The sequence below is a fragment of the Lithobates pipiens genome, unplaced genomic scaffold (genome assembly GCF_037356315.1).
Source record: "Lithobates pipiens isolate NorthernLeopardFrog02 unplaced genomic scaffold, aLitPip1_a1.2 Scaffold_30, whole genome shotgun sequence".
Classification (NCBI taxonomy): domain Eukaryota; kingdom Metazoa; phylum Chordata; class Amphibia; order Anura; family Ranidae; genus Lithobates; species Lithobates pipiens.
In genome coordinates this window covers 170,950,504-170,974,238 of record NW_027507791.1, presented here as the reverse complement: position 1 = coordinate 170,974,238, position 23,735 = coordinate 170,950,504, and the positions used below count along the sequence as shown (strand labels likewise).

The 23,735-nt window shown below is 49.7% G+C and overlaps 10 pseudogenes; all 10 read right to left on the bottom strand.

Moving 5' to 3' along the window:
- Positions 1–1,144: 1,144 nt before the first annotated feature.
- Positions 1,145–1,264, bottom strand: LOC143949357 (5S ribosomal RNA; annotated as a pseudogene).
- Positions 1,265–1,359: 95 nt separating this feature from the next.
- LOC143948967 (5S ribosomal RNA) lies at positions 1,360–1,478 on the bottom strand (annotated as a pseudogene).
- Positions 1,479–8,483: 7,005 nt separating this feature from the next.
- Positions 8,484–8,602, bottom strand: LOC143948412 (5S ribosomal RNA; annotated as a pseudogene).
- A 321-nt stretch (positions 8,603–8,923) lies between these two features.
- LOC143946964 (5S ribosomal RNA) lies at positions 8,924–9,042 on the bottom strand (annotated as a pseudogene).
- Positions 9,043–9,362: 320 nt separating this feature from the next.
- LOC143949223 (5S ribosomal RNA) lies at positions 9,363–9,481 on the bottom strand (annotated as a pseudogene).
- A 322-nt stretch (positions 9,482–9,803) lies between these two features.
- LOC143947429 (5S ribosomal RNA) lies at positions 9,804–9,922 on the bottom strand (annotated as a pseudogene).
- An 8,638-nt stretch (positions 9,923–18,560) lies between these two features.
- Positions 18,561–18,679, bottom strand: LOC143949297 (5S ribosomal RNA; annotated as a pseudogene).
- Positions 18,680–18,782: 103 nt separating this feature from the next.
- On the bottom strand, positions 18,783–18,901 carry LOC143947607 (5S ribosomal RNA; annotated as a pseudogene).
- A 3,398-nt stretch (positions 18,902–22,299) lies between these two features.
- LOC143949726 (5S ribosomal RNA) lies at positions 22,300–22,418 on the bottom strand (annotated as a pseudogene).
- Positions 22,419–23,034: 616 nt separating this feature from the next.
- LOC143949398 (5S ribosomal RNA) lies at positions 23,035–23,153 on the bottom strand (annotated as a pseudogene).
- Positions 23,154–23,735: the final 582 nt, after the last annotated feature.

Here is a 23,735-nt window from a genome sequence, read left to right as displayed (position 1 = left end):
TGTGCACGAAGATACAGGAGACGAATTTTAAACTTCTCACCAGGTGGTATTTGACACCATCAAAGCTGCAGAAATGTTTCCCCTCTTCCTCGAACATATGCTGGAGGTGTGGAGAAGAAGAGGGCACGTTGCTGCACATTTTTTGGTCCTGCCTCAGTTTGGTGGACTTCTGCACAGAGATCCGATGCATGACACAAAAATTCACAGACTTCTCCATCCAGGAAGAGGCTGCATTCTTTCTCTTGCACCATTCACAGATTCCCATTAAGAAGTACAAAAAAATCTATTTTACGGCATGTGATAAATGCGGCGAAATCCTGCATCCCTCTCTATTGGAAAAAATGTTCCCCCCCTTTCATTACTCACTGGCTTAGGAAAATAGAGGACATTAAAAAAAATGGAGGACTTGATCCTCACATCACAAGGTAAACAAGAATTTTTTAAACAAACCTGAGACATCTGGAATACCTTTATATTCTCGCTGGAAGGATGTCGCTTGCTATCGCCTTAGTGCTCTGAGCTTTCCTTGACTGGCCCCTTGGACAGTGGCTACCATCGTGTCTCGTCCCCTCTTCTCCTTTTCTGATGTTTCAACCCTTCTCTTTTCGGCCTTCCTCCCCTATCTCTCACCCCCTCCACCCCCTCTCTCTTTTGGAAAGAGTGGAAAATTGGGAATGACGGCCCCACACCCCCCTCTGGATGGATTATGCCGGAGGGACCTGGGGTTTGTGTGACCCTGGATCTTGGTACAGTACTTTATCCGTGCCTCGAATCATTGTGATTGATGGAAGGCAGACTCACAGTTGCGAATATACCTGTATCAAGTATTGTTCAGCTGCTTTTTGCTCTGTATTTCTCTGTTGCATTATGTACTCGGGGGACCGTCTTCCCCTATTTGGAGAAAAAATTATATTTGAAAAAAAAAGAAGCCTACGACACCTGGTATTCCCAGGCGGTCTCCCATCCAGGCATTAACCAGGCCGGACCCTGCTTAGCCTCCAAGATCACATGAGATGGAACAGATTCAGGGTGATGTGGCCGTAGCCAATATCTTCAGGCACTCTCAACTCTCTTGACAAACACCAAGATGGTCACCTTGGAAACAAGCAGAAAAAAATAGGTCAATGGCCACAACATAAAAAGAAGCCTACGGCATCTGGAAATCCCAGGCGGTCTCCCATCCAGGTACTAAACTGGTCCCAACCCTGCTTAGCCTCTGAGATCAGATGAGATTGGGCTCTTTCAGGGTGGTGTGGCCATAGGAGATTTCTTCAGGCACTCTCAACCTTGACTAACGCCAATATGGTCACCTTGGGAAACAAACAAAAAAATCAAGTCAACGCCAACAACATGAGAAGAAGTCTACAGCACCTAGTATTCCCAGGTGGTCTCCCATCCAGGTATTAACAAGGCCCGACCCTGTTTAGTCTCTGAGATCAGACGAGATCTGGTGCTTTCAGGGTTATGTGGCCATAGGCGAGCTCTTCAAGCACTCTCAACCCTCTTGACAAACACCAAGATGGTCACCTTGGTAAACAAAAAAAAATAAAACAAGTCAACGCCAACAACATAAAAATAAGCCTCCAGCACCTAGTATTCCCAGTTGGTCTCCAATCCAGGTACTAGCAAGGCCCGACCCTGTTTAGCCTCTGAGATCAGAGGAGATCGGGCGCTTTCAGGCTTATGTGCCCATAGGCAATCTCTTTGGGCACTCTCAACCCTCTTGACAAATGCCAAGATAGTCACCTTGGGAAACAAGCGAAAAAAAAAACAGGTCAATGTCAACAACATAAAAAGAAGACTACGGCACCTGGTATTCCAAAGCCATCTCCCATCCAGGGACTAACTAGGCCCAACCCTTCTTAGCCTCAGAGATGAGAAGAGATAGGGCTCTTTCAGGGTGATGCTGCTGTAAGCGAACTCTTTGGGCACTCTCAACCCTCTTGACAAATGCCCAGATGGTCACCTTGGGAAACAAGCGAAAAAAAACAAAAACGAATCAAGGCCAACAACATAAAAAGAAGCCTACAATAACTGGTATTCCCAGGTGGTCTCCCATCCAGGTACTAACCAGGCCTGACTCTTCTTAGCCTCCAAGATCAGACGAGATTGGGTGCTTTCAGAGTGCTCGGACTCTTTCCCCATCACTAATGGGACGAGGCAGGGGTGCCCTCTGTCTCCCCTAATTTTTATTCTGACACTGGAACCACTTATGTGTCACGTTCGGAATGACCCGAATATTACTGGCATATCCAAACCCTCGGCACACCACAAAATTGCGGCGTACGCTGACGATCTAATTTCTTTCGTCTTCAATCCACACATATCGCTTCCCAATATACTCACGACTCTCCAGCGATACGGCAGCCTATCAAACTATAAAATCAATTGCACCTTTGTCTGTATTGAATATATCGGTCCCGGATGGTGAGGCCAAGAGGCTACGCTCCGCTTTTCCATTCTACTGAGCTGAAAAATCTATACGTTACCTGGGCGTTGACATCGCAGCGGATTTGGCGCAATTGTACCCGCTTAATTTTGTCCCTCTCCTGAATAGACTGAAATCTGATTTGGGAAACTGGCATGCTTTAACACTGACCTGGTTCAGGCGCTGTAATGCATTCAAAATGACGGCCCTCCCGCGGATTTTATACTTGTTCCAGACATTACCGATCCGGTTACCCCCAATTTTTTTCAGACAACTGCAGGTGCTGCTCCGGGACTTTATTTGGCCGCGCAAACCGCCCAGAGCCCGTTTGCAATTGCTTGCCAGACCAAAGGACAAGGGGGGTCTGGGTCTCCCAGATCTGAGACAATACTACAGAGTGACTCTGCTAGCGAGAGTCGTTGATTGGCATTGTAATGGCCAACACAAGCAGTGGGTGGAGATGGAGATTGAGGATGGATCCATTCTCCTATTGACCTCCCCGTGGCTCCTGTCCTCCCTACCAAAAGACCTCAGAGGTCACCCCGTAGTGGGAGCTACGTTGGCTGTTGTGCGGAGGTTGTTACGCTGCACACACATTGCTCCCCTGCCGTCACCAATGACTCCGGTTATAGGTAATCCAGACTTCCCACCGGGATTTACCAACAAGAAACTGCAACAGTTGACAGTGGTGGGGAAACAGCGTCTGGGAGAGGTGTGGCCCTCGGGAGGGCTCCCGACCACGCAATCTGTCGCCAAGCTTTCTAACCCTCTGCTTGACTTGTTTAGTGCTTATCAACTTCATCACTTTCTTCTGGCCATACAAAGGGCCCCCTACACTCCTAGAGACCTGACGCCCTATGAATCCATCTGTCACAAAAAAGGAACCTGTGCGACACACCCTCTCCCTCCTGTACAACCTATTAAGTAGTCAGGAGGAGGAGTCGACCCCCACCATTTATCCACAAATGGGAGAGGGACTTTGGCATCACATTTACCCCACAATAGATAGGAAAGATCCTGACATTAGTACATAAAGCTTCCATCGCAAACCAATATCAAGAATCAGGATACAAGATAGTCTCACGCTGGTATAGAGTCCCATACCTTCTGAATAAAATGAATAGATCGATCCCGGATGTTTGTTGGAGGTGCAATTCAGATACGGGGACCATGGGACACATTTTCTGGGCATGCCCGGCCTTGAGGAACTTTTGGGTGGAGGTGACCGAGACGATAAAAACTCTCAGAAATGTAGATATCGCAGACAACCCAGCAGCCTGCCTTCTACACTTGACCGAACAGCCTGTTCGAAAATACAAAAAAACACTCCCGATGCAACTACTGAATGCCGCCCGGGCCTGCATTCCCACACTGTGGAGGCAGCCTCAGCCCCCCATCCAAGGTGCTGTGGTATTCCAAAGTCAATCATATTCTCCGGATGGAAGAATTGACCGCCACCCTTCACAACACTGAAGAGGCATTTAGTGTTACATGGAGGCCCGGGAGGTATTTTTCTGGTACTTGAGACTACATTCGGGAGGTGAGCAGCGCCCCTGTCCCAGAAAAAGACTGAACATCTAACGTTTACCTACGTAGGCCATGTCTGCCCTGGGTGGCATCCCCCCCCTCCCTTTTTGTCTTTATTTTTCTATTTTTCCCCGCCGCCACCCCCCCCCCCCTCCTCTCTCTCCGTCTTTGCACTCTCTTCTTCCCCCGTCCTCCCTTTTGACTATGCCTTGTCTCCTTACTAGCCTTTGGGACCCAGAAGAGCCCCAGGGTTCTGGACACGACCGGCTCATATTTTACTCTGGTTCATATAGGTCATGATAAGCTGGCTCGCTGTGGTCCCAGTTGCTCTCCATGATTACATTTGTCCGAACAGGGCTGCATTAGTTATACTGTACTACATGTCCGAGGTGGGGTTTCTCTCTTTTCTGCATGAAACTCTAGGACTCCCCTCTGAGAACCTGAGTTATCTGGCTGCCTATTTTTTGTTACCATGTAATTGTGACCCTGGGTCATGCTGTATGGTTGACTGTTATATTTATGTTGTTCTACTTATACTTAATAAAAGAATAAAACAAAACAAAAAAAAATAAGTCAATGCCAACAACTTAAAAAAAGCCTATGGCATCGAAAAATCCCAGGCGTTCTCCCATCCAGGTACTAACCAAGTCCCAACCCTGCTTAGCCTCTGAGATCAAATGAGATTTGGCTCTTTCAGGGTGATGCAGCCATAGTAGATTTTTTCAGGCACGCTCAACCCTCTTGACAAACGCCAAGATGGTCACCTTGGGAAACAAACAAAAAAAAACAAGTCAACGCCAACAACATAAAAAGAAGCCTACCGCACCTAGTATTTCCAGACGGTCTCCCATCCAGGTATTAACAAGGCGCGACCCTTTCTAGCCTCTGAGATCAGCGGAGATTGGGCGCTTTCAGGGTGATGTGCCCATAGGCAATCTCTTTGGGCACTCTCATCCCTCTTGAAAAATGCCAAGATAGTCACCCTGGGAAACAAGCGAAAAAAAACAGGTCAACGCCAACAACATAGAAAGAAGACTACGGCACCTAGTATTCCAAGGCCGTCTCCCATTCAAGTACTAACTAGGCCCAACCCTTCTTAGCCTCTGAGATCAGAAGAGATAGGGTGCTTTCAGGGTGATGCGGCTGTAAGCGATCTCTTTAGGCACTCTCAACCCTCTTGACAAATGCCAAGATGATCACTTTGGGAAACAAGCGAAAAAAACAGGTCAACACCAACAACATAAAAATAAGCCTGCGGCATCTGGAAAACCCAGGCGGTCTCCCATCCAGGTACAAACCAGGCCCAACCCTGCTTAGCCTCTGAGACCAAACGAGATTGGGCGCTTTCAGGGTGTTGTGCTCGTAGGCAATTTCTTTGTGCACTCTCAACCCTCTGGACACATGCCAAGATGGTCACCTTGGGAAACAAGGGAAAATAAAACAGGTCAACGCCGACAACATAATGAGAAGCCTACGGCACCTGGTATTCCAAAGCTGTCTCCCATCCAGGTACTAACCAGGCCCATTGCTGCTTAGCCTCAGAGATCAGATGAGATTGGACTCTTTCAGGGTGATTTGGCCGTAGGCACTCTCTTTGGGCACTCTGAAGCCTCTTGACAAAGGCCAAGATGGTCACCTTGGGAAACAAGTTAAAAAAAACAGGTCAAAGCCAACAACATAAAAAGAAGCCTACGGCATCCAGTATTCCCAGGCGATCTCCCAATCAAGACACTAACCAGACCAGATCCTTCTATGGCACCTGGTCTTCCCAGGCAGTCTCCCATCCAGGTACAAACCAGGCCTGACGCTGCTTAGCCTCTGAAATCAGACAAGATCGGGTGCTTTCAGGTTGATGTGGCCGTAAGCATTCTCTTCAAGACACGCCCAACCCTCTTGACAAACGCCAAGATGGTCGCCTTGAGAAACAAGCAAAAAAAACAGGTCAAAGCCAACAACATAAAAAGAAGCCTATGGGCTTACAGCGGACCCTAAGAGATGGGACCCACTAGCTCTGTCATGGTTCGGACGCTGTAATATGAACGCAATGCCACGACATCTGTATCTACTACAAGCCTTACCTATCAAAATACCCCAGACTTTCTTTCATGCGGTTCGCTCAATCTTTATCAAGTTCCTCTGGCGCGGAAAACATATGCGTATTGGTAGGGCAATGCTGTTGCGACCGAAATTGCGGGGAGGTATTGGCTTCCCGGACCCTGCTCTATATTACACAGCGACGCACATGACACCGGTGGTTGACTGGTGCTGGTGTTCTGCCATATACTGTCCGGCCATGATATAGTGTCTGCGCCGTACTGCGCATGCCCAGTACGGAGCAGACGAAGCTTCGGAAAATCTCCGAAGCCGAACGGTAGCCCCACCATCCAAGCGGACATAGGGTTGTGAATATTAGAGGGCCCCTCGCAGGCGAGCTTCGCTCGCCACGCTTCGGGCTCGGCCTCACTGCGCTCGGCTCTTTTATATTCTTACTCTATGTCCACTTGGATAGTGGGGATAGAACCTGGACTCAGTGCGCAGGCGCCGTTCATGCTCGGCAATTTTCGGAATCTGTGTTGCTGTGTACTGCGCATGCGCAGCACACAGCGGACACTATCCGATGGGGGACCATATGTGATAAGACACCGGCATGGGGAACTGAAGCTAAGGGTCAAGCTAGAGCAGGAGATGGTGCGGGTTCCACTGACTGGTCTGCCTTGGGCGGGGAGGCCATTGGAGCCCTGTGTGACTACTCACCCGTTAATTGGCCCCTCGCTCGCCGAGATGGATAGTTTTTTTCACCTTTCCCACCTGACTAACTTTCCTTCTCCTATGACCCCAATTATTGGACATCCTAGATTCCCTCCGGGCCTGTCTGACCAGGCCTTTACCAGGCAAGCCCCCCGAAAGGGCTTCTGAGAGCAGCCCTATTTCTTGGACCCACGGGCTTGATTCCCATGGGGACCATACTGCTAGAGCAAGTACCTGTTGCATTGGATAGCTGGAGAGCTAGACAGCTAATCCATTTCCTCGGATCACTACCTAACCATTCGTTCTTCTCTAGACAATTCCACCCCTTCGAGGAACTTTGCCTGGATGATGGCCCAGTTCGTGGTTTCCTCTCTAGGTCCTACCAAATCCTGACAGACGCACAATCCTCCACGGATCCACCCTTCCTAGCTAAATGGAAAAGGGACTTACAAACTACATTCTCCAAACCACAGAAGGACAGAATACTCTTTTTCGCCTATAAGTCGTCACTCTGCAGTAAATATCAGGAGATCTCATATAAGCTGATCACACGCTGGTATCGTACACCGGTGGTGTTGGCCAAAATATTCCCCGGTCAATCTGACCGCTGCTGTCGCTGTGGGCAACAGGCTGGCACCATTCTCCACATTTTCTGGGAATGCCCTAAATTACAAACATTCTGGCAGCCTGTCCTGAGACTCATCCACAAGTTCACAGACATTTCCTTAGCCAATGATCCCACAGCAGTTCTTCTCAATCTAACTCCTATGTCGAGAAAGCGTTATCATAAGTCCTTACTTAAACATCTCCTCAATGCAGCTAGGGCCTGTATCCCAAGTCAGTGGAAAGAGCAATCTGCTCCAATGGTGACCCAGTGGTTCGCAAGGGTAAATGATATTGAACGAATGGAAGACCTGACTGCCACAATGAGGCATAAAACGGAGGAGCATGGGAACAGATGGTTCTACTGGACCCAGTTTTCGCTTTTCGGAAGAATACCTCCGCGAGACATAGTAAGCTCATGGTGATCGTTGGAGATCGCTGTTCCAAACGTTGGACAGCTGATGAGCTGGTGAGCCGAGGGTGTCTCTTGCTCCCTGGGAGGGGACCCCATCCTATCCACTCTACCCACGACACCCCCTTACCCCTTCTTTTCCTTTTCTGCCATTTCCTTCCCCAATCTTCTCTTTCCCCTTCTCCCTCCTTTCAGTTCTACTATTTCCCTTCTTAACTCAAAAAAGGGAAAAGAAAATGGTATGTTCCGACCCCATTTGACTACTACACAATACTCTTCCCCTATCTATGGATATCTAAACTCTTCGAGGATAGCAGGGCTAGTATCAATAATATTTTAAGTGGTAGAGGATCCCAACGAGATGGAGCTTTAATCTCATCTTGATATGACCGCAAAGCTGTACACATGCTATTCTCCTCTGACTTCTTACCATTGGCTCTGATATCCATGCAATATGATCGTTTGTTTGTAACTATTTGTATCACACATTCTGTGAAGTTGCCTTTGCATTGTATGTTGCATACTACTAAATAAAAAAAAAAAAAAAGAAGCCTATGGCACCTGGTATTCCCAGGCAGTCTCCCATCCAGGTACTGTTTAGCGTACTGTTTAGCATCCGAGATCAGACGAGATTGGGTGCTTTCAGGGTGATGGGGCCATAGGTAATCTCTTCGGGCACTCTCAACCCTCTTGACATACGCCAAGATGGTCACCTTGGGAAACAAGTGAAAAAAAAAACAGGTCAAGGCCAACAACATAAAAAGAAGCCTACAGCACCTAGTATTCCCAGGTGGTCTCCAATCCAGGTACTAGCAAGGCCCAACCCTGTTTAGCTTCTGAGATCAGAGGAGATCGGGTGCTTTCAGGGTTATGTGCCCATAGGCAATCTCTTTGGGCATTCTCAACCCTCTTGACAAATGCCAAGATAGTCACCTTGAGATACAAGCGATAAAAAACAGGTCAATGTCAACAACATAAAAAGAAGAATACGGCACCTGGTATTCCAACGCCATCTCCCATCCAGGTACTAACTAGGCCCAACCCTTCTTAGCCTCAGAGAAGAGAAGAGATAGGGCTCTTTCAGGGTGATGCTGCTGTAAGCGATCTCTTTGGGCACTCTCAACCCTCTTGACAAATGCCAAGATGGTCACCTTGGGAAACAAGCAAAAAAAAAAAAACTAATCAACGCCAACAACATAAAAAGAAGCCTACAATAACTGGTATTCCCTGGTGGTCTCCCATCCAGGTACTAACCAGGCCCGACTCTTCTTAGCCTCCAAGATCAGACGAGATTGGGTGCTTTCAGAGTGATGTGGCCATAGGCAAACTCTTCAGGCACTCTCAACCCTCTTGACAAACACCAAGATGGTCACTTTGGGAAACAAGCGAAAAAAAAACAGGTCAACGCCAACAACATAAAAAGAAGTCTACGACACCTGGTATTCCCAGGCGGTTTCCCATCCAGGTACTAACAAGGCCCGACTCTTCTTAGGCTCCAACATCAAACGAGATCGGGTGCTTTCAGGGTGATGTGCCCGTAGGCAATCTCTTCAGGCACTTTCAACCCTCTTGACAAAAGCCAAGATGGTCACCTTGGGAAACAAGTGGAAAAAAAAACAGGTCAAGGCCAACAACATAAAAGGAAGCCTACAGCACCTAGTATTCCCAGGTGGTCTCCAATCCAGGTACTAGCAAGGCCCAACCCTGTTTACCTTCTGAGATCAGAGGAGATCGGGCGCTTTCAGGGTTATGTGCCCATAGGCAATCTCTTTGGGCATTCTCAACCCTCTTGACAAATGCCAAGATAGTCACCTTGAGACACAAGCGAAAAAAAACAGGTCAATTTCAACAACATAAAAAGAAGAATACGGCACCTGGTATTCCAACGCCATCTCCCATCCAGGTACCCACTAGGCCCAACCCTTCTTAGCCTCAGAGAAGAGAAGAGATAGGGCTCTTTCAGGGTGATGCTGCTGTAAGTGATCTCTTTGGGCACTCTCAACCCTCTTGTCAAATGCCAAGATGGTCACCTTGGGAAACAAGCAAAAAAAAAAAAAACGAATCAACGCCAACAACATAAAAAGAAGCCTACAATAACTGGTATTCCCAGGTGGTCTCCCATCCAGGTACTAACCAGGCCCGACTCTTCTTAGCCTCCAAGATCAGACGAGATTGGGTGCTTTCAGAGTGATGTGGCCATGGGCAATCTCTTCAGGCACTCTCAACCCATCTTGGCCTTTGTCAAGAGGCTTCAGAGTGCCCAAAGAGAGTGCCTACGGCCAAATCACTATACTATATATCTATATCTATAATAATAAATAATATTTTTAGTTATTATATATAAGATACTATATAGGTGATTTGGCCGTAGGCACTCTCTTTGGGCACTCTGAAGCCTCTTGACAAAGGCCAAGATGGTCACCTTGGGAAACAAGCTAAAAAAAACAGGTCAAAGCCAACAACATAAAAAGAAGCCTACGGCATCCAGTATTCCCAGGCGATCTCCCAATCAAGACACTAACCAGGGTGGGCGTGACCTAGGCATGAAGGAGTGAGGACGCTCTTTTCCGGAGCTCCCGGTCCGTGACCCTTCCACACCCCTTTACCACAGTCTGGTCGCATATTTCGGCATCGCCGACATCCCCGCGCTTCGGCGGAACACAGCCAGCCGAGCGGGGTCCGCCGCTGCTGCCATGGACAGGTACTTGGTCCCGCTGCAGCCTCCGGCCTCCACGCCGGATCCAGCCAAGATGGCGCCCGCGGCCTCCGGCACTCCAGGACACGCGGTACAGAGGGAAGGTGAGCAGACTGCTATGCAGGGACACGACATGCCCCCGTTCTCCCCGCCTAGTGACTTGTCCCCGTGTCTCCCCCGCTCACTGTCCATGGCCTCGCTTGACAGCCCGGACCATAGCGGCCTGCCACCCTGGTTCCCTCACAACTCCCAACTGTCCCAGAGACCCTCCCGCAGTGGAAGCCTCATCCCAGGACCGAATGGCCGGGCTGCTCTTACCTCAGACACACAGGGGGACCCACCGCTGCCACCAGCACCGGCATTATTGGGGGACAAGGCCATCCTAGCTTTACTCCAAAACCTTCCCACTAAAGCAGACTTTAGCTGTATGGCAGCCAGGATTGAAACGACCTTGCGACATGAAATCGCAGGGGTCAAACGTGACGTGTCGGCTACGAACGAGCGGGTGACCACCCTGGCATCGGATGTGACCTCCCTGACCACTGATGTTTCTGGCCTGCAAGCCGCACATGATACCCTTGCTGAAAGAGTCACACAGTTGCAACTCCTAGTGGATGACCTTGAGAATCGCAACCGCAGACGCAACATCAGGATCAGAGACTTGCCCGAAGCCGCTGGCCAGGCAGACCTCAAAGCCACAGTTACAGCTATATTTAACGCCTGTCTGGACCGCGCTGCTGACACAGTAATAGCCATTGATAGAGTCCACAGGACCCTGGGCCCCAGGAGCCCCACAGAGAACCGGCCACGTGACGTTTTATGCTGTCTCCACAATTACTCAGTTAGGGAGGATGTCCTGCAAGCGGCGTGGCGCAAAGGCAGCATTGATTTTGACGGGGCCCAAGTCACCCTTCTGCCAGATGTATCCCGCAAGACCCTCCAGATGAGACGCTGTCTGCGACCCCTTCTGGAACACCTAACTGAACGGAGGATTCCATACAAGTGGGGCCATCCGTTTCACCTTATAGTGCGCAAAAATGGGAGGCCCCTTGCGCTACGACACCCTTCGGAGGTCCCGTCCTTTCTGGAGGCTTTGGGCCTGCCCTCAGTTCAGGTCCCCGACTGGTTGGCTCCTGTTGTCCCCCAGGGAGCAGTGGCCCCGACGAACAACCCCTCAACCAGGCAACAGAGAGTGAGACGCCACCGTCGATCCCAACATCAGAGATCGCAGGCCCCTCAAGATCGTGAACCCTGAGAGAGTACAGTAATTTTCCGTTATTCCTGTGTTATACCCTTTTTTTTTTGTTTTCTTTTTCTCTACCAACATAGACGGCTGGAGTATCCAGCTTTGTGTTGTTTACCATGCCACGGGCCATTGTTCCCAGCGCCCCAGCTAGGGGAGAGGAAGGACATTGGAAGAACAGAGTTGGACACTGCGCTTCCTGGACGAAGCCCTGAGTTATTGGCGGTACTGTTCACCATTCTCGTTACTGTTTATCTACAGGTGCCCTAGTCTCGGCGCTCTTTGTGTTTTTGGACTGCCTGGTGGTGCCCCCGGGTGCCCCTGGGCGGCGTTCCTGCTCCCTCCCCCTCTCCTCCTCCCCCCCCCCTTTTTTTCCTTTTTTTTTTTCTGGGGGGGGGGGAGGGGTGGGTGCCTGGGTGGTATAAAGTTATCTATACTCTGTGTTGAAAAGTTTAATATGTTGGTCTAATTATGCACTGTTCTACTGTTGTTAACTGCCCGATACCTGCTGCAGTGATGTTCTATAATGCGTTTGATGTCGTAGTTAAGATGCCAAAGAAGCTCCGTGCACGCCCGATTGTGACTGCATGGACCATGGGATGCTGGAGGGGTACTGCACCGACGAGTTCCTCCCTCTGCAGTGCCTTACCTCTTCCCCCACTAGGCCCCTCTGCCCTAACCGGCAGGTTCTCTCCGATAGGAGCTTTAGCAATTCCCCGATCTATCCCCACCCCTCCTACCCTCCTCCTCCCTACTAACTCCGGACCTTCTCCGCTTCGTTACTGCTTTTCCTTTTTCTCCTCCTCTTCCTCTGTGCTTGAACTCTATATCTACTACTGACTCTGGTGGGGACCGCCGGCCGGGTACCACTGCCGTCATGGCCCTGAAGCTGGTTTCCTGTAATGTGAAAGGGCTGAATGTACCTGAAAAAAGGTCCAGCTGCCTAACAGAATTGTGGCGGATGAAGCCCCAAATAGTTTTCCTCCAGGAGACCCATTTCAGGACAGACCAAATACCACGGCTTTATAGTAAGCACTTCCCCCTGGCCCACCACAGCACGTCCCCTACTTCCAAATCGAGAGGAGTGTGTGTTCTTCTTGCTAAAAACTTGCCGTGGCGCCTGTTAGCTGTCCAAGCCGATAGTGAAGGGAGATATCTCTTCATTAAGGGAACTCTCCACTCGCAAACTTTTACTCTTGCCAACCTATACATGGCGAATGTGGACCAGCTGCCGGCCTTAGAAGCATCCTTGGATGCCCTGGCTGCATTCTCAGAGGGTACTTTGATCATTGGGGGGGACTTTAACCTCACCTTGGACCCCCGCAGAGACTCATCATCGGGCACCTTTGCGATTTCTGCGAGAACGCGTTCACACATAAGAGACCTGCTACACTCCCACCGACTGATCGATGTGTGGCGTACGCTTCACCCACAGGATAGGGACTATACGTTCTTTTCCACCGCTCGTGGTTCTTACTCACGTATAGATATGTTTTTAGTCGCCCACAATGCTATCCCGGCGGTCACAGACGCTCAGATAGGCCACATAGCCCTGTCTGACCATGCCCCGATTTCTTTGATGCTGAAGCTACAACAGGAGTCGCGTGGTCAGTCCTGGTGGAGACTGAACGAGTCTCTCCTGAAGGACCCTGAGACCCACGCAGACCTGCTTAGGGAATTAGAAAGTTACTTTGATCATAACCGTGATTCTGTTTCCAACCCCCTCATGTTATGGGCGGCTCATAAATGCTACATTAGGGGCATTCTTATTAAACATGGTCATAGACTCAAAGTGGCCAAAACTGAGGCTCTCTCCAAACTTATTGCCAAGTTGCATGCGTGTGAACAACGACACAAATCCCAGCCGACTGCTGCGCTGGAGGTGGAGGTGAGAGATCTTAGAGAACAAATCAGAGATTTCTCTCTCTTTCAGGCTAGAACCAGACTCATGTGGGTCCGCAGGACGTATTATGAATATGGAGTCAAGTGTAGTAGGTCCCTAGCGAACTCCCTGCGTGCCCAACGCAACGCGTCCTTCATTCCAACCATAACCTCCCCTTCGGGTGCCAAGCTTCATGATTCACGGGAGATAGCGGAGTGTTTCCGATCTTTCTATGAAGCCCTTTATAACTTGCACCCCCGGGACTCAGGAGACGCCCTCCAGGCCGGCACAGCGGCCATTGACGAGTACCTAGCTTCGGCAAACCTCCCATCGCTGGTTCCCCCGGACCCACATCTGATTTTCCAATTGAATTTCCAACCGCTTCTAAAAAATGTTGCCGTAGATCTAGAGAGGTGGTCAAAGTTGGCGACCTCTTGGTTTGGGAGATGCAATGTGCTCAAAATGAATGTAATGCCCAGACTCTTGTATCTATTACAAGCCTTACCGATAAAAATCCCCCAATCATTTTTTAAAGCCATGCGCTCCATCTTTATTCGATACGTATGGCAGGGCAGGCCTCCAAGACTCAGCCGAACATTACTGCTCAGACCAAAAGACAAGGGAGGGATTGGCCTCCCAGATCCGGCATGGTAATATACGGCGGTGCACATGAACAGAGTAGTTGACTGGTGCAGACACCTGAAGGATAAGCTGTGGGTTCGTCTGGAGCGTGAATCCGTACCATTTCCACTTGAGGGTTTGCCCTGGAGTGGACCGGGCTGGTCGGGAGCGACGTGGGCACACCCACTCATTGAGCCAACGTTACAAGAGCTAGACAGATATTTTACCCTGACGGGCGTGCCCAGTTTCCCTTCGCCCATGACTCCTATTATTGGACACCCACGCTTTGAACCCGGCATGACGGAAAAGTCTTTCCGCCTCGACCCTGACCGGGACCTTGTGCGGGCCTCTTCTTTTCTTGGCCCTAGGACGTGGACAGCGGTCTCCACTATGTACGAGGCGTTAGCAACCACGGCCCTGGGACAGTGGAAGCTTGCCCAACTCTCCCACTTCTTGAAATCTTTGCCAAACAGTGGCGAATTCCGCAGACCCCTAACATCGTTTGAGGAGGTATGCTCAGGAGAGGAACCGACCCGAGGGTCTCTTTCCCTGTCATATCGCATCCTACTGGACCAACTCTCCCAGGGTAACCTGGTGTTCGTGGAAAAATGGGAGCGAGACCTGCATGTCCGGCTCTCGCCAGACCAGAAGAACCGCGTGCTTCTTTTTGCGCACAAGTCATCCCTATGTAGTAAATACCAGGAAATAGCTTATAAAATTTTGACCCGATGGTACAGGACCCCCACTGTCCTGGCGGCTATGTTTCCCGGTCACAGCCCTTTGTGCTGGAGATGCGGTGAACAAGCCGGCACGTTACTACATATCTTCTGGGAATGCCCTCAACTGGCCCATTTCTGGAGACAGGTTCTCAATATCATTTTTGACCTCACGGCTATTGATCTCCAGAACAACGCAGCTGCGATCTTCCTCAATCTGACCCCACTCTCGAGCAAGAAGTACCATAAATCTCTCTTAAAACATCTTCTGAGTGGGGCCAAGGCATGTATACCTAGCATGTGGAAACAGCAGGCCGCTCCACTGGTGTCTCACTGGTTTGCAAGAGTTTGCGACATCTACCGTATGGAACAGCTCACATCAGCGTTAGGCGACAGGGAGGAAGAGCACACTGCTCGTTGGTTGTCTTGGAGCCTGTTCAGGTTTTCCGATGCATACAGATCCTATCTGTAGGCTCTGGCACGTGTATAGAGGGAAGGGTCCGGTCGCGGGAACCCATCGGAGTCCTCTTTCTTTCTCTCCCTTCTCGTATACCACCCTGGTTCACTCTCTCCCCCGTCTGCCTCGTAGCACTGTTAGCCCCCTATAACTTTCATTCTTTCTACCCCCATACCCTTCTCCTGCCCATTTGCTCCCCCCTCTTTCCCTACCCCCTAACTCCCAAGTATAATTAAAATACATGGTGATTGCAAGGATCTTTTCGTTTTGTTCCCTCGATTTCCCAGCCAGGGGTTGGCGGCCCTCGGGGTGGTCCCGGCTGAGCTCTTTGACCAGTAGAATGAAGGTGACCGATGTTAGAGGCCCCTCAGTTTGGGCCTTGAGGGGGATCGCCCCGGGGACTGCCCTGGTTTATAAGTAGACACTGGGGTGCCAGATCATTAGAGTGGGATAATGTGGTGGCCTAGCCACGGCTGGGGCTGCTGCTGACATAAGTTGTTAGGTTTCCCCCGGTCCCCCACAAAGTATTAACTATGTATTTTTGTTAACCTGGAAAACTGAGGGATCTATGTCTTTTACAGTTTGTCTCTGTATTACCTGCAATCCGTAAATAAAGAATTAAAAAAAAAAAAAAGTCACTAACCAGACCAGATCCTTCTATGGCACCTGGTCTTCCCAGGGAGTCTCCCATCCAGGTACTAACCAGGCCTGACGCTGCTTAGCCTCTGAAATCAGACGACATCGGGTGCTTTCAGGTTGATGTGGCCGTAAGCGTTCTCTTCAAGACACGCCCAACCCTCTTGACAAACGCCAAGATGGTCGCCTTGAGAAACAAGCAAAAAAAACAGGTCAAAGCCAACAACATAAAAAGAAGCCTATGGGCTTACAGCGGACCTTAAAAGATGGGACCCACTAGCTCTGTCATGGTTCGGACGCTGTAATGTGTTGAAGATGAACACGATGCCACGACTTCTGTATCTACTACAAGCCTTACCTATCAAAATACCCCAGACTTTCTTTCATGTGGTTCGCTCAATCTTTATCAAGTTCCTCTGGCGCGGAAAACATATGCGTATTGGTAGGGCAATGCTATTGCGACCGAAATTGCGGGGAGGTATTGGCTTCCCGGACCCTGCTCTATATTACACAGCGACGCACATGACACCGGTGGTTGACTGGTGCCGGTGTTCTGCCATATACTGTCCGGTCATGATATAGTGTCCACGCCGTACTGCGCATGCACAGTACGGAGCAGACGAAGCTTCGGAAAATCTCCAAAGCTGAACGCCGCCTGCGCGGTGAGTGGAGGTGGTAGCCCCACCATCCAAGCGGACATAGGGTTGTGAATATTAGAGGGTCCCTTGCAGGCGAGCTTAGCTCGCCACGCTTCGGGCTTTGCCTCGCTGCGCTCGGCTCTTTTATATTCTTACTCTATGTCCACTTGGATAGTGGGGATAGAACCTGGACTCAGTGCGCAGGCGCCGTTCATGCTCGGCAATTTTCGGAATGCGCAGTACACAGCGGACACTATCCGATGGGGGACCATATGTGATAAGACACCGGCATGGGGAACTGAAGCTATGGGTCAAGCTAGAGCAGGAGATGGCGCGGGTTCCACTGGCTGGTCTGCCTTGGGCGGGGAGGCCATTGGAGCCCTGTGTGACTACTCACCCGTTAATTGGCCCCTCGCTCGCCGAGATGGATAGTTTTTTTCACCTTTCCCACCTGACTAACTTCCATTCTCCTATGACCCCAATTATTGGACATCCTAGATTCCCTCCGGGCCTGTCTGACCAGGCCTTTACCAGGCAAGCCCCGAAAGGGCTTCTGAGAGCAGCCCTATTTCTTGGACCCACGGGCTTGATTCCCGTGGGGACCATACTGCTAGAGCAAGTACCTGTTGCATTGGATAGCTGAAGAGCTAGACAGCTAATCCATTTCCTCGGATCACTACCTAACCATTCGTTCTTCTCTAGACAATTCCACCCCTTCGAGGAACTTTGCCTTTATGATGGCCCAGTTCGTGGTTCCCTCTCTAGGTCCTACCAAATCCTGACAGACGCACAATCCTCCACGGATCCACCCTTCCTAGCTAAATGGAAAAGGGACTTACAAACTACATTCTCCAAACCACAGAAGGATAGAATACTCTTTTTCGCCCAAAAGTCGTCACTCTGCAGTAAATGTCAGGAGATCTCATATAAGCTGATCACACGCTGGTATCGTACACCGGTGGTGTTGGCCAAAATATTCCCCGGTCAATCTGACCGCTCCTGTCGCTGTGGACCAAATGTGGCCCCATTCTCCACATTTTCTGGGAAAGCCCTAAATTACAAACATTCTGGCAGCCTGTCCTGAGACTCATCCACAAGTTCACAGACATTTCCTTAGCCAATGATCCCGCAGCAGTTCTTCTCAATCTAACTCCTATGTCGAGAAAGCGTTATCATAAGTCCTTACTTAAACATCTCCTCAATGCAGCTAGGGCCTGCATCCCAAGTCAGTGGAAAGAGCAATCTGCTCCAATGGTGACCCAGTGGTTCGCAAGGGTAAATGATATTGAACGAATGGAAGACCTGACTGCCACAATGAGGGATAAAACGGAGGAGCATGGGAACAGATGGTTCTACTGGACCCAGTTTCGCTTTTCGGAAGAATACCTCCGCGAGACATAGTAAGCTCATGGTGATCGTTGGAGATCGCTGTTCCAAACGTTGGACAGCTGATGAGCTGGTGAGCCGAGGGCGTCTCTTGCTCCCTGGGAGGGGACCCCATCCTATCCACTCTACCCACGACACCCCCTTACCCCTTCTTTTCCTTTTCTGCCATTTCCTTCCCCAATCTTCTCTTTCCCCTTCTCCCTCCTTTCAGTTCTACTATTTCCCTTCTTAACTCAAAAAAGGGAAAAGAAAATGGTATGTTCCGACCCCATTTGACTACTACACAATACTCTTCCCCTATCTATGGATATCTAAACTCTTCGAGGGTAGCAGGGCTAGTATCAATAATATTTTAAGTGGTAGAGGATCCCAACGAGATGGAGCTTTAATCTCATCTTGATATGACCGCAAAGCTGTACACGTGCTATTTTCCTCAGACGTCTTACCATTGGCTCTGATATCCATGCAATATGATCATTTGTTTGTAACTATTTGTATCACACATTCTGTGAAGTTGCCTTTGCATTGTATGTCGCATACTACTAAATAAAAAAACAAAAAAAACAGAAGCCTATGGCACCTGGTATTCCCAGGCGGTCTCCCATCCAGGTACTAACCAGGCCCGACACTGTTTAGCATCCGAGATCAGACGAGATTGGGCTCTTTCAGGGTGATGCTGCTGTAAGCGATCTCTTTGGGCACTCTCAACCCTCTTGACAAATGCCAAGATGGTCACCTTGGGAAACAAGCAAAAAAAAGAAAACGAATCAACGCCAACAACATAAAAAGAAGCCTACAATAACTGGTAATCCCAGGTGGTCTCCCATCCAGGTACTAACCAGGCCCGACTCTTCTTAGCCTCCAAGATCAGATGAGATTGGGTGCTTTCAGAGTGATGTGGCCATAGGCAATCTCTTCAGGCACTCTCAACCCTCTTGACAAACACCAAGATGGTCACTTTGGGAAATAAGCGAAAAAAAAACAGGTCAACGCCAACAACATAAAAAGAAGTCTACGACACCTGGTATTCCCAGGCGGTCTCCCATCCAGGTACTAACAAGGCCCGACTCTATTAGCCTCCAACATCAAACGAGATCGGGTGCTTTCAGGGTGATGTGCCCGTAGGCAATCTCTTCAGGCACTTTCAACCCTCTTGACAAACGCCAAGATGGTCACCTTGGCACTTTATGCAGGCCACCCTGGAACATATAGGTCTTGGCCCCAACATGATGAGCTGGGTAATGTCGCTTTACTCCACGCCATCGGCAGCGGTACGGGTGACCGAGTGGTGCTCGGACTCTTTCCCCATCACTAATGGGACGAGGCAGGGGTGGTCTCTGTCTCCCCTAATTTTAATTCTGACACTGGAACCACTTATGTGTCACGTTTGGAATGACCCGAATATTACTGGCATATCCAAACCCTCGGCACACCACAAAATTGCGGCGTACGCTGACGATCTAATTTTTTCCGTCTCCAATCCACACATTTTGCTTCCCAAAATACTTGCGTCTCTACAGCGACACGGCAGCCTATCAAACTATAAAAACAATTGCGCCAAGTCGGCTGTATTGAATATATCGGTCCCGGATGGTGAGGCCAAGAGGCTCCGCACCTCTTTTCCATTCTACTGGGCTGAAAAATCTATACGTTAACATCGCAGCGGATTTAGCGCAATTGTACCTGCTTAATTTTGTTCCTCTCCTGGATAGACTGAAATCTGATTTGGGAAACTGGCATGGTTTAACACTGACCTGGTTCGGGCGCTGTAATGCATTCAAAATGATGGCCCTCCCTCGGATCTTATACATGTTCCAGACATTACCGATCCGGTTACCCCCAATTTTTTTCAGACGACTACAGGTGCTGCTCCGGGACTTTATTTGGGCGCGCAAACTGCCCAAAGCCCGTTTGCAATTGCTTGCCAGACCAAAGGACAAGGGGGGTCTGGGTGTCCCAGATCTCAGACAATACTACAGAGTGACTCTGCTAGAGAGAGTCGTTGATTGGCATTGTAATGGCCCACACAAGCAGTGGGTGGAGATGGAGATTGAGGATGGATCCATTCCCCTATTGACCTCCCCGTGGCTCCTGTCCTCCCTACCAAAAGACCTCAGAGGTCACCCCATAGTGGGAGCTAGGTTGGCTGTTGTGCGGAGGTTGTTCCGCTGCACACACATTGCTCCCCTGCCATCACCAATGACTCCGGTTATAGGTAATCCAGACTTCCCACCGGGATTTACCAACAAGAAACTGCGACAGTTGACAGTGGTGGGGAAACAGCATCTGGGAGAGGTGTGGCCCACGGGAGGGCTCCCGACCACGCAAACTGTCGCCGAGCTTTCTGACCCTCCGCTTGACTTGTTTAGTGCTTATAAACTTTGTCACTTTCTTCTGGCCATACAAAGGGCCCCCTACACTCCTAGAGACCTGACACCCTATGAATCCATCTGTCACAAAAGGGAACCTGTGCGACACACCCTCTCCCTCCTGTACAAACTATTGAGTAGTCAGGAGGAGGAGTCGACCCCCACCATTTATCCACAAATGGGAGAGGGACTTAGGCATCACATTTACCCCACAACAGATAGGGAAGATCCTGACCTTAGTACATAAAGCTTCCATCGCAAACCAATATCAAGATACAAGATAGTCTCACGCTGGTATAGAGTCCCATACCTTCTGAATAAAATGGATAGATCGATCCCGGATGTTTGTTGGAGGTGAAATTCAGATATGGGGACCATGGGACACCTTTTCTGGGCATGCCCGACCTTGAGGAACTTTTGGGTTCCCAGTAGCGTGCCTTCTACACTTGACCGAACAGCCTGTTCGAAAATACAAAAAAACCCTCACAATGCAACTCCTGAATGCCGCCCGGGCCTGCATTCCCGCACTGTGGAGGCAGCCTCAGCCCCCATCCAAGGTGCTGTGGTATTCCAAAGTCAATCATATTCTCCGGATGGAAGAATTGACCGCCACCCTTCACAACACTGAAGAGGCATTTAGTGTTACATGGAGGCCCTGGAGGTATTTCACTGGTACTCGAGACTACATTCGGGAGGTGAGCAGTGCCTCCGTCCCAGAAAACGACTGAACATCTAACGTTTACCTACGTAGGCCATGTCTGCCCTGGGTGGCATTCCCCCCCTCCCTTTTTGTCTTTATTTTTCTTTTTTTCCCCGTCGCCATCCCCCCACCTCCTCTCTCTCCGTCTTTGCACTCTCTTCTTCCCCCGTCCTCCCTTTTGACTATGCCTTGTCTCCTTACTAGCCTTCGGGACCCAGAAGAACCCCAGGGTTCTGGACATGACCGGCTCATATTTTACTCTAGTTCACGTAGGTCATGATAAGCTGGCTCGCTGTGGTCCCAGTTGTTCTCCATGATTACATTTGTCCGAACGGAGCTGCACTAGTTATACTGTACTACATGTCGGAGGTGGGGTTTCTCTATTTTCTGCATGAAACTGTAGGACTCCCCTCTGAGAACCCAGAAATATTTGGCTGCCTATTTTTTGTTAGCATGTAATTGTGACCCTGGGTCATGCTGTATGGTTGACTGTTATATTTATGTTGTTCTACTTAATAAAAGAATAATAAAAATAAAGAAAATAAGTCAATGCCAACAACTTAAAACTAAAGCCTATGGCATCGAGAAATCCCAGGTGGTCTCCCATCCAGGTACTAACCATGTCCCAACCCTGCTTAGCCTCTGAGATCAAATGCACGCTCAACCCTCTTGACAAACGCCAAGATGGTCACCTTGGGAAACAAACAAAAAAAACAAGTCAACGCCAACAACATAAAAAGAAGCCTGCGGCATCTGGAAAACCCAGGAGGTCTCTCATCCAGGTACAAACCAGGCCCAACCCTGCTTAGCCTCTGAGACCAAACGAGATTGGGCGCTTTCAGGGTGTTGTGCCCGTAGGCAATTTCTTTGTGCACTCTCAACCCTCTTGACAAATGCCAAGATGGTCACCTTGGGAAACAAGGGAAAAAAAACAGGTCAAAGCCAACAACATAAAAAGAATCCTACGGCATCCGGAATTCCCAGGCGATCTCCCAATCAAGACACTAACCAGGCCAGATCCTTCTATGTCACCTGGTCTTCCCAGGCAGTCTCCCGTCCAGGTACTAACCAGGCCTGATGCTGCTAAGCCTCTGAAATCAGACAAGATCGGGTGCTTTTAGGGTGATGTGGCCGTAAGCGTTCTCTTCAAGACACGCCCAACCCTCTTGACAAACGCCAAGATGGTCGCCTTGAGAAACAAGCGAAAAAAACAGTTCAAAGCCAACAACAAAAAAAGAAGCCTATGGCACCTGGTATTTCCAGGCAGTCTCCCATCCAGGTACTAACCAGGCCCGACACTGTTTAGCCTCTGAGATCAGATGAGATTGGGCGCTTTCAGGGTGATGGGGCCGTAGATGATCTCTTTGGGCACTCTCAACCCTCTTGTTGGGCACCTGGTATTCACAGATGGTCTCCCATACAGGTATTAACCAGGCCGTACACTGCTAGGCCTCCGAGATCAGATGAGATTGTGCGCTTTCAGGGTGATGTGGCCATAGGTGTTCTATTTAGACACTCTCAACCCTCTTGACAAATACCAAGATGGTTATCTTGGGAAACAAGTGAAAAAAAAAAGGTCAACGCCAACAACATAGACCCTGCCGGTCTCCCATCTGACCCAGACCCTGCTTAGCCTCTGAGATCGGGCGCTTTCAGGGTGATGTGACCTCAGGCGAACGCTTTGGGACATACTCAAAACTCTTGACTGATGCTAAAATGGTCACCTTGGGAAACAAGCGAAAGAAAAACAGGTCAAAGCCAACAATATAAAAAGATTCCTACGGCACCTTTAATACTATCTAGGCCGGACCCTTCTTAGCCTCTGAGATCAGATGAGATCGGGCGCTTTCAGGGGGATGTGGCCGTAGGAGATTTCTTTGGGCTCTCTCAGCCCTCTTGACAAATGCCAAGATGATCACCTTGGGAAACAAGCGGAAAAAAAACCCCATGTCAACGCCAACAACATAAAAAGAATCCTACGGCACCTGGTATTCCCAGTTGGTCTCCCATCCAGTTACTAATCAGGCCCGACAATGCTTAGCGTCCGAGATCAGACAAGATCAGGCACTTTCAAGGTGATGGGGCCATAGGCGATCTCTTCGGGAACTCTCAACCATCTTGACAAACGCCAACATGGTCATCTTGGGAAACAAGCGAAAAAAAACAAGTCATTGCCAACATTGGAGGCTAAGCAGGGCTGGGCAATCAGTTTCCTTGCCTGAAATAGGCATCTCAGAACTGCCATCTGGCTACTTCCCGAGTTTCCAACTCCTTCAACTAATCCCAGGAGACAATACTTCGCCCCCATCCTGGTGGAGGTTCCAACCACCCGATCAATGGTTCCTGTCACCTCTGTCCAGTAGCGGATCAACTTCGGGCATCTCCAAAACATGTGCATCATGTCTCCCCCCATGTTCCCGCACCGGGGGCAACTTGCGTCCAGCCGTTCGGCCAAACTGAAAAAGTTTACGAGGAGCATAATAGGTTCTATATAATAAGAACAGATGTGACATCCTGTGTGAGGAGAGCCACAATTCACCACAGGCAGGATTCCTGTGGCCAATTATAGCTCAGGGGGGTTTAGTACACACCCCACACTATATAAGGCCGCCAGCACGGCGGCCTTGTATAGTGTGTTGCGGTGGTCAGGGAAAGAGGACGATAGGCAGGGACA